At 36.8% G+C, this 10,632-nt stretch overlaps 1 long non-coding RNA gene across 1 annotated transcript; it reads right to left on the reverse strand.

The window, feature by feature from the left end:
• Window positions 1-623: 623 nt before the first annotated feature.
• Window positions 624-2,179, reverse strand: LOC146729870 (uncharacterized). The gene is made up of 2 exons (XR_014927765.1): window positions 1,707-2,179; window positions 624-962 (listed from the first exon to the last, which is right to left on the reverse strand). It is a non-coding gene; the product is annotated as an uncharacterized LOC146729870 (long non-coding RNA).
• Window positions 2,180-10,632: the final 8,453 nt, after the last annotated feature.

A 10,632-nucleotide genomic window follows, 5' to 3' on the forward strand; every position in this document is an offset into this window, starting at 1 on the left:
TCAATGCGTTATCACCAAGTAAATAAGTATGACAATCACGCTAACTCGAGTCCACTCTGAATTTGTCTGTATGTGTGTTGCTCTCAATTATTTTTGTTATCCAATTAAACGCCACCAGTCACGCACTTGTCCTCGTCGTGACCCGACGCGTTCACCCATTTCAACTGAATCTATTTCCACGCGGCGGTCATTTATTTATTAACTGTGATTTGTCGTTTTTTTTAGTTATTTCCCTATTTTATTGATCACTATAGTTTAACGTCTAGAATGTCAAAATATGTTTTCTTTTTATTTTAATTTTGATGCTTCTACTGGAAATTGCATGTACTTCAATAGAACATGTATGATATGATTCTTTATGGTTTTCTATCTACTATTGTTGAATCAAAATGCTCTCATTATAATTTACAGATTACGTAGAAGAGCTCTTCAATACACTAGACTTGTATGTTGGAAGAGATTGTGTATTACATACACTTGATGATGCACCCCTGCCACTCAACAGCCAGTATGCCCACCCTGACAAAGTCTCGGCAGTTCATTGCCACACTACAAGATTCACATAACAGTGTAAATACATTTCCAGATGCTGCAACAATTATGCTAATAAAAAACAGGCTACGTTACACAGTTCACAAATTTTATTTAGACTTGTGATGAACAAAGAAATATGACAATGTAAACATTGGATTGTCTGTACATGTATGTGAGGAAAATAATGTGAATAAAATATAATTTGTACATGGATTACTATTACTATAGTATATGGTTTTAATTGAGTGACACTGTGTGACAATGAAAAAAAGGAAACACATCTTCAGATTTTGGAATCTATGAAAAACCAAGATTTGGTAATTTAAGTCCTAAATAATTCTCTGACATATATATTGATAAATCTGTTACTGTTCACTCTGGTAGTACTGTAGTCTTTTTCAAGGAACTTCAAGTATCCCCTCGTTAACCTGTGGAGGTTTAGAAAATAAATAAGGTCACAATCTTTATTTGGCATTTGTTTATACGTAATTCATTCGTTTTATGATGCATCTTTTTTTACTATAATAAAGGCAACTATTATTGTGTTATATATGTGTTTGAATTATGGATGAAAAAAATATTGAACACATTTACAATTAGTACATAAGTATAAGCAATTGCCACCCAATCCTCTCAAACGATTATTCAAAAAATAATTAAATTTTTTTTCTTCATTTTCTTTTCATAATAATATGTCAATTTTATTTCACCAAACATTTTTCAAATTTACGTTTAAAATTTTGAAACTTGCGGATGTAATGCACACCCGCGCTTCGTGTGAAGGGAAGCCAGGTCAAAACATTGGGCATTTTACGTGTGTAGAGCAGCCCACAGAGACGTCGGCCGATTCCAACAACCATATCAGAAATTGTTGATGGTGGAAAAAAATAAGAGTTTCATTTGTGCAAAAAAAAAAAATCAAACGTGATAAAGTAAAACGCCGATGACATTCGGGCCACACGAGACACTCACGCCTTCGACCATGAACGAAAATCCAATATATGGATGCCAATGCACGTTTGAACGAAGCAGGCAATATTTCTGAGGAAATTCGCGATCTAAGTTTATCGAGCATAATAAAGAGTTCACACATACCTCTTTGAAATTATCGATAAGATATTTTATAAAGAGTAGTAAGCTCAACTAGAACAAAAAAAACTTGAACTTCTTACCGACTCGAAAGTTGTCCAGTGCCGAGGTTCAGCGATAGTTTACAAACGTGCGCCGGGGACGGTGACATCACTGCGACCAGCCACACCAGAACGGACATATCTCGCATCTAACTCAACCCCATGCAACAAATTTGATATCCAAGTGTTCATTATGGCCCGTTCTTCCTCGACGAAAAAGTACATAAGTGACAATTTAGTCAAAGACGAGAAAACTGCACAAGAAATTTGCCTTATTTACACGTATCGGCAATGCGAGCTGCCCAGCAACTTCCCTTTCTGACGTCACAAGGGGAATTTCTGTATGGCAATGAATAGCTAATGAGGAGCCTCGTTTTAAAATACAAAAAATAAAGTTGCTGTAGACCGAGTTTAAAACACATTTTTTCACTTAAAAAAAATAATTTATGCTTAGAAACATAAAAATTAATAATATTTATGTATCAATTGATAATTTTAGACGTGAAAATAGCAGCCATTTCACAGGCACTTTAAACCAAACAGGTGAAGACTGCAAAAAAACAACAAAAAAAACTTACTGGCTAGTTTGCTCAGGTTGTCTCCCATGCAAGTACTAACCACGACCGATTAAAATTTACTTTCATAATAGGTCGATCACCTGACCACTCATCTATCAGAATCCTTTGAAATTGATCGTTATTGGCGGCCATGTAATGTTTGGAAGTGTTTCAAAATTCTACATCCTTCGGGGCCGCTGTGATATTCAAACGACTTTTACGACATATCTATTCACTTTTGCGAACATTTAACTGCTGGTCTCGATAATGTAACAACATAGGTAACATTTCCATGTAAATCTGACAACTTTGCACGAGCTTTTCACAACTTTGCAAGCACTTTGTTAATCACGTTGCGCTTGGGCAGTGATGCAATCTGCTAATATAAACAGCTATATTAGATTTTTCATATTTTCGTTCTAAATTTAACTGCGGGGTTCTATATGAAATGTCTTAGGGAGAATATACACCCAAATCCACCAACCTTTTAATTGCTTTTCACATTTTTAGGGTGTGTTTGTACTTATTACGGCGGGCTCACATGACAGTCTGCTAACATGGGAGGCTTCAAATGGATTTTATTCATTTTTCATGCGTTATAACTGCAGGGTTCGATATAAAACAACTTAGGTCAAGTAAACACGCAAATCTACCAACTTTGCAATCGCTTTGGACAACTTTGCACGCTGTTTTAACAGCTTAAACCAAACCGGTGCAGACTGCAAAAAAAAATACCGGCTAGTTTGCTCAGGTTGTCTCCCATGCAAGTACTAACCACGACCGATTAAACTTTACTTTCATAATAGGTCGATCACCTGACCACTCATCTATCAGAATTCTTCGACTTTTATCGTTATTGGCGGCCATTTAATGTTTGGAAGTGTTTCAAAATTCTACATCCTTCGGGGGCCACTGTGATATTCAAACGTCTTTTACGACATATTTATTCACTTTCGCAAACTTTTAACTGCTGGTCTCGATAATGTAACAAAATAGGTAACATTTCCATGTAAATCTGACAACTTTGCACGAGCTTTTCACAACTTTGTAAGCACTTTGTTAATCACTTTGCGCTTGGGCAGCGATGCAATCTGCTAATATAAATAGCTATATTAGATTTTTCATATTTTCGTTCTAAATTTAACTGCGGGGTTCTATATGAAATGTCTTAGGGGGAATATACACCCAAATCCACCAACTTTTTAATTGCTTTTCACATTTTTAGGGTGTGTTTGTACATATTGCGGCGGGCTCACATGACAGTCTGCTAACATGGGAGGCTTCAAATGGATTTTATTCATTTTTCATACGTTATAACTGCAGGGTTCGATATAAAAACAACTTAGGTCAAGTAAACACGCAAATCTACCAACTTTGCAATCGCTTTGGACAACTTTTCACGCTGTTTTAACAGCTTAAACCAAACAGGTGCAGACTGCAAAAAAAACTTACCGGCTAGTTTGCTCAGGTTGTCTCCCATGCAAGTCCTAACCACGACCGATTAAACTTTACTTTCATAATAGGTCGATCACCTGACCACTCATCTATCAGAATCCTTTGAAATTTATCGTTATTGGCGGCCATGTAATGTTTTGAAGTGTTTCAAAATTCTACGTCCATCGGGGATACTGTGATATTCAAACGACTTTTACGACATATTTATTCACTTTCGCGAACATTTACCTGCTGGTCTCGATAATGTAACAACATAGGTAACATTTCCATGTAAATCTGACAACTTTGCACGAGCTTTTCACAACTTTGCAAGCACTTTGTTAATCACGTTGCGCTTGGGCAGTGATGCAATCTGCTAATATAAACAGCTATATTAGATTTTTCATATTTTCGTTCTAAATTTAACTGCGGGGTTCGATATGAAATGTCTTAGGGGGAATATACACCCAAGTCCACCAACTTTTTAATTGCTTTTCAAATTTTTAGGGTGTGTTTGTACTTATTACGGCGGGCTCACATGACAGTCTGCTAACATGGGAGGCTTCAAATGGATTTTATTCATTTTTCATACGTTATAATTGCAGGGTTCGATATAAAAATAATTTAGGTCAAGTAAACACGCTAATCTACCAACTTTGCAATCGCTTTGGACAACTTTTCACGCTCTTTTAACAGCTTAAACCAAACAGGTGCAGACTGCAAAAAAAACTTACCGGCTAGTTTGCTCAGGTTGTCTCCCATGCAAGTCCTAACCACGACCGATTAAACTTTACTTTCATAATAGGTCGATCACCTGACCACTCATCTATCAGAATCCGTTGAAATTTATCGTTATTGGCGGCCATGTAATGTTTTGAAGTGTTTCAAAATTCTACGTCCATCGGGGATACTGTGATATTCAAACGACTTTTACGACATATTTATTCACTTTCGCGAACATTTACCTGCTGGTCTCGATAATGTAACAACATAGGTAACATTTCCATGTAAATCTGACAACTTTGCACGAGCTTTTCACAACTTTGCAAGCACTTTGTTAATCACGTTGCGCTTGGGCAGTGATGCAATCTGCTAATATAAACAGCTATATTAGATTTTTCATATTTTCGTTCTAAATTTAACTGCGGGGTTCGATATGAAATGTCTTAGGGGGAATATACACCCAAGTCCACCAACTTTTTAATTGCTTTTCACATTTTTAGGGTGTGTTTGTACTTATTACGGCGGGCTCACATGACTGTCTGCTAACATGGGAGGCTTCAAATGGATTTTATTCATTTTTCATACGTTATAATTGCAGGGTTCGATATAAAAATAACTTAGGTCAAGTAAACACGCTAATCTACCAACTTTGCAATCGCTTTGGACAACTTTGCACGCTCTTTTAACAGCTTAAACCAAACAGGTGAAGACTGCAAAAAAAAAAACATACCGGCTAGTTTGCTCAGGTTGTCTCCCATGCAAGTACTAACCACGACCGATTAAACTTTACTTTCATAATAGGTCGATCACCTGACACCTCATCTATCAGAATCCTTTGAAATTTATCGTTATTGGCGGCCATGTAATGTTTGGAAGTGTTTCAAAATTCTACATCCTTCGAGGCCACTATGATATTCAAACGACTTTTACGACATATTTATTCACTTTCGCGAACATTTAACTGCTGGTCTCGATAATGTAACAACATAGGTAAAATTTCCATGTAAATCGGACAACTTTGCACGAGCTTTTCACAACTGTGTAAGCACTCTGTTAATCACTTTGCGCTTGGGCAGTGATGCAATCTGCTAATATAAATAGCTATATTAGATTTTTCATATTTTCGTTCTAAATTTAACTGCGGGGTTCTATATGAAATGTCTTAGGGGGAATATACACGCAAATTCACCAACTTTTTAATTGCTTTTCACATTTTTAGGGTGTGTTTGTACATATTACGGCGGGCTCGCATGACAGTCTGCTAACATGGGAGGCTTCAAATGGATTTTATTCATTTTTCATACGTTATAACTGCAGGGTTCGATATAAAAACAACTTAGGTCAAGTAAACACGCAAATCTACCAACTTTGCAATCGCTTTGGACAACTTTGCACGCTGTTTTAACAGCTTAAACCAAACAGGTGCAGACTGCAAAAAAAAAACTTACCGGCTAGTTTGCTCAGGTTGTCTCCCATGCAAGTACTAACCACGACCGATTAAACTTTACTTACATAATAGGTCGATCACCTGACCACTCATCTATCAGAATTCTTCGACTTTTATCGTTATTGGCGGCCATTTAATGTTTTGAAGTGTTTCAAAATTCTACATCCTTCGGGGGCCACTGTGATATTCAAACGTCTTTTACGACATATTTATTAACTTTCGCAAACTTTTAACTGCTGGTCTCGATAATGTAACAAAATAGGTAACATTTCCATGTAAATCTGACAACTTTGCACGAGCTTTTCACAACTTTGTAAGCACTTTGTTAATCACTTTGCGCTTGGGCAGCGATGCAATCTGCTAATATACATAGCTATATTAGATTTTTCATATTTTCGTTCTAAATTTAACTGCGGGGTTCTATATGAACTGTCTTAGGGGGAATATACACCCAAATCCACCAACTTTTTAATTGCTTTTCACATTTTTAGGGTGTGTTTGTACATATTACGGCGGGCTCACATGACAGTCTGCTAACATGGAAGGCTTCAAATGGATTTTATTCATTTTTCATACGTTATAACTGCAGGGTTCGATATAAAAACAACTTAGGTCAAGTAAACACGCAAATTTACCAACTTTGCAATCGCTTTGGACAACTTTTCACGCTGTTTTAACAGCTTAAACCAAACAGGTGCAGACTGCAAAAAAAACTTACCGGGTAGTTTGCTCAGGTTGTCTCCCATGCAAGTCCTAACCACGACCGATTAAACTTTACTTTCATAATAGGTCGATCACCTGACCACTCATCTATCAGAATCCTTTGAAATTTATCGTTATTGGCGGCCATGTAATGTTTTGAAGTGTTTCAAAATTCTACGTCCATCGGGGATACTGTGATATTCAAACGACTTTTACGACATATTTATTCACTTTCGCGAACATTTACCTGCTGGTCTCGATAATGTAACAATATAGGTAACATTTCCATGTAAATCTGACAACTTTGCACGAGCTTTTCACAACTTTGCAAGCACTTTGTTAATCACGTTGCGCTTGGGCAGTGATGCAATCTGCTAATATAAACAGCTATATTAGATTTTTCATATTTTCGTTCTAAATTTAACTGCGGGGTTCGATATGAAATGTCTTAGGGGGAATATACACCCAAGTCCACCAACTTTTTAATTGCTTTTCACATTTTTAGGGTGTGTTTGTACTTATTACGGCGGGCTCACATGACAGTCTGCTAACATGGGAGGCTTCAAATGGATTTTATTCATTTTTCATACGTTATAATTGCAGGGTTCGATATAAAAACAACTTAGGTCAAGTAAACACGCTAATCTACCAACTTTGCAATCGCTTTGGACAACTTTGCACGCTCTTTTAACAGCTTAAACCAAACAGGCGAAGACTGCAAAAAAACAAAACATACCGGCTAGTTTGCTCAGGTTGTCTCCCATGCAAGTACTAACCACGACCGATTAAACTTTACTTTCATAATAGGTCGATCACCTGACCACTCATCTATCAGAATCATTTGAAATTTATCGTTATTGGCGGCCATGTAATGTTTGGAAGTGTTTCAAAACTCTACATCCTTCGGGGCTACTGTGATATTCAAACGACGTTTACGACATATTTATTCACTTTCGCGAACATTTAACTGCTGGTCTCGATAATGTAACAACATAGGTAAAATTTCCATGTAAATCGGACAACTTTGCACGAGCTTTTCACAACTGTGTAAGCACTCTGTTAATCACTTTGCGCTTGGGCAGTGATGCAATCTGCTAATATAAATAGCTATATTAGATTTTTCATATTTTCGTTCTAAATTTAACTGCGGGGTTCTATATGAAATGTCTTAGGGGGAATATACACGCAAATTCACCAACTTTTTAATTGCTTTTCACATTTTTAGGGTGTGTTTGTACATATTACGGCGGGCTCGCATGACAGTCTGCTAACATGGGAGGCTTCAAATGGATTTTATTCATTTTTCATACGTTATAACTGCAGGGTTCGATATAAAAACAACTTAGGTCAAGTAAACACGCAAATCTACCAACTTTGCAATCGCTTTGGACAACTTTTCACGCTGTTTTAACAGCTTAAACCAAACAGGTGCAGACTGCAAAAAAAAAAAAAAAAACTTACCGGCTAGTTTGCTCAGGTTGTCTCCCATGCAATTCCTAACCACGACCGATTAAACTTTACTTTCATAATAGGTCGATCACCTGACCACTCATCTATCAGAATCTTTTGAAATTTATCGTTATTGGCGGCCATGTAATGTTTTGAAGTGTTTCAAAATTCTACGTCCTTCGGGGATACTGTGATATTCAAACGACTTTTACGACATATTTATTCACTTTCGCGAACATTTACCTGCTGGTCTCGATAATGTAACAACATAGGTAACATTTCCATGTAAATCTGACAACTTTGCACGAGCTTTTCACAACTTTGCAAGCACTTTGTTAATCACGTTGCGCTTGGGCAGTGATGCAATCTGCTAATATAAACAGCTATATTAGATTTTTCATATTTTCGTTCTAAATTTAACTGCGGGGTTCTATATGAAATGTCTTAGGGGGAATATACACCCAAATCCACCAACTTTTTAATTGCTTTTCACATTTTTAGGGTGTGTTTGTACTTATTACGACGGGCTCACATGACAGTGTGCTAACATGGGAGGCTTCAAATGGATTTTATTCATTTTTCATACGTTATAATTGCAGGGTTCGATATAAAAACAACTTAGGTCAAGTAAACACGCAAATCTACCAACTTTGCAATCGCTTTGGACAACTTTGCACGCTCTTTTAACAGCTTAAACCAAACAGGTGAAGACTGCAAAAAAAAAAAAAAAACTTACCGGCTAGTTTGCTCAGGTTGTCTCCCATGCAAGTACTAACCACGACCGATTAAACTTTACTTTCATAATAGGTCGATCACCTGACCACTCATCTATCAGAATCCTTTGAAATTTATCGTTATTGGCGGCCAATTAATGTGTTGAAGTGTTTCAAAATTCTACATCCTTCGAGGCCACTATGATATTCAAACGACTCTTACGACATATTTATTCACTTTCGCAAACTTTTAACTGCTGGTCTCGATAATGTAACAACATAGGTAACATTTCCATGTAAATCTGACAACTTTGCACGAGCTTTTCACAACTTTGCAAGCACTTTGTTAATCACGTTGCGCTTGGGCAGTGATGCAATCTGCTAATATAAACAGCTATATTAGATTTTTCATATTTTCGTTCTAAATTTAACTGCGGGGTTCTATATGAAATGTCTTAGGGGGAATATACACCCAAATCCACCAACTTTTTAATTGCTTTTCACATTTTTAGGGTGTGTTTGTACTTATTACGGCGGGCTCACATGACAGTCTGCTAACATGGGAGGCTTCAAATGGATTTTATTCATTTTTCATACGTTATAATTGCAGGGTTCGATATAAAAACAACTTAGGTCAAGTAAACACGCAAATCTACCAACTTTGCAATCGCTTTGGACAACTTTGCACGCTCTTTTAACAGCTTAAACCAAACAGGTGAAGACTGCAAAAAAAAAAAAAAAAACTTACCGGCTAGTTTGCTCAGGTTGTCTCCCATGCAAGTACTAACCACGACCGATTAAACTTTACTTTCATAATAGGTCGATCACCTGACCACTCATCTATCAGAATCCTTTGAAATTTATCGTTATTGGCGGCCAATTAATGTGTTGAAGTGTTTCAAAATTCTACATCCTTCGAGGCCACTATGATATTCAAACGACTCTTACGACATATTTATTCACTTTCGCAAACTTTTAACTGCTGGTCTCGATAATGTAACAAAATAGGTAACATTTCCATGTAAATCGGACAACTTTGCACGAGCTTTTCACAACTGTGTAATCACTCTGTTAATCACTTTGCGCTTGGGCAGTGATGCAATCTGCTAATATAAATAGCTATATTAGATTTTTCATATTTTCGTTCTAAATTTAACTGCGGGGTTCTATATGAAATGTCTTAGGGGGAATATACACGCAAATTCACCAACTTTTTAATTGCTTTCCACATTTTTAGGGTGTGTTTGTACATATTACGGCGGGCTCGCATGACAGTCTGCTAACATGGGAGGCTTCAAATGGATTTTATTCATTTTTCATACGTTATAACTGCAGGGTTCGATATAAAAACAACTTAGGTCAAGTAAACACGCAAATCTACCAACTTTGCAATCGCTTTGGACAACTTTGCACGCTGTTTTAACAGCTATAACCAAACAGGTGCAGACTGCAAAAAAAAAACTTACCGGCTAGTTTGCTCAGGTTGTCTCCCATGCAAGTACTAACCACGACCGATTTAACTTTACTTGCATAATAGGTCGATCACCTGACCACTCATCTATCAGAATTCTTCGAATTTTATCGTTATTGGCGGCCATTTAATGTTTTGAAGTGTTTCAAAATTCTACATCCTTCGGGGGCCACTGTGATATTCAAACGTCTTTTACGACATATTTATTCACTTTCGCAAACTTTTAACTGCTGGTCTCGATAATGTAACAAAATAGGTAACATTTCCATGTAAATCTGACAACTTTGCACGAGCTTTTCACAACTTTGTAAGCACTTTGTTAATCACTTTGCGCTTGGGCAGCGATGCAATCTGCTAATATAAATAGCTATATTAGATTTTTCATATTTTCGTTCTAAATTTAACTGCGGGGTTCTATATGAACTGTCTTAGGGGGAATATACACCCAAATCCACCAACTTTTTAATTGCTT

Source organism: Saccoglossus kowalevskii, chromosome 20 (assembly GCF_978046115.1).
Source record: "Saccoglossus kowalevskii chromosome 20, keSacKowa6.1, whole genome shotgun sequence".
NCBI classification, from domain to species: Eukaryota; Metazoa; Hemichordata; class Enteropneusta; family Harrimaniidae; genus Saccoglossus; species Saccoglossus kowalevskii.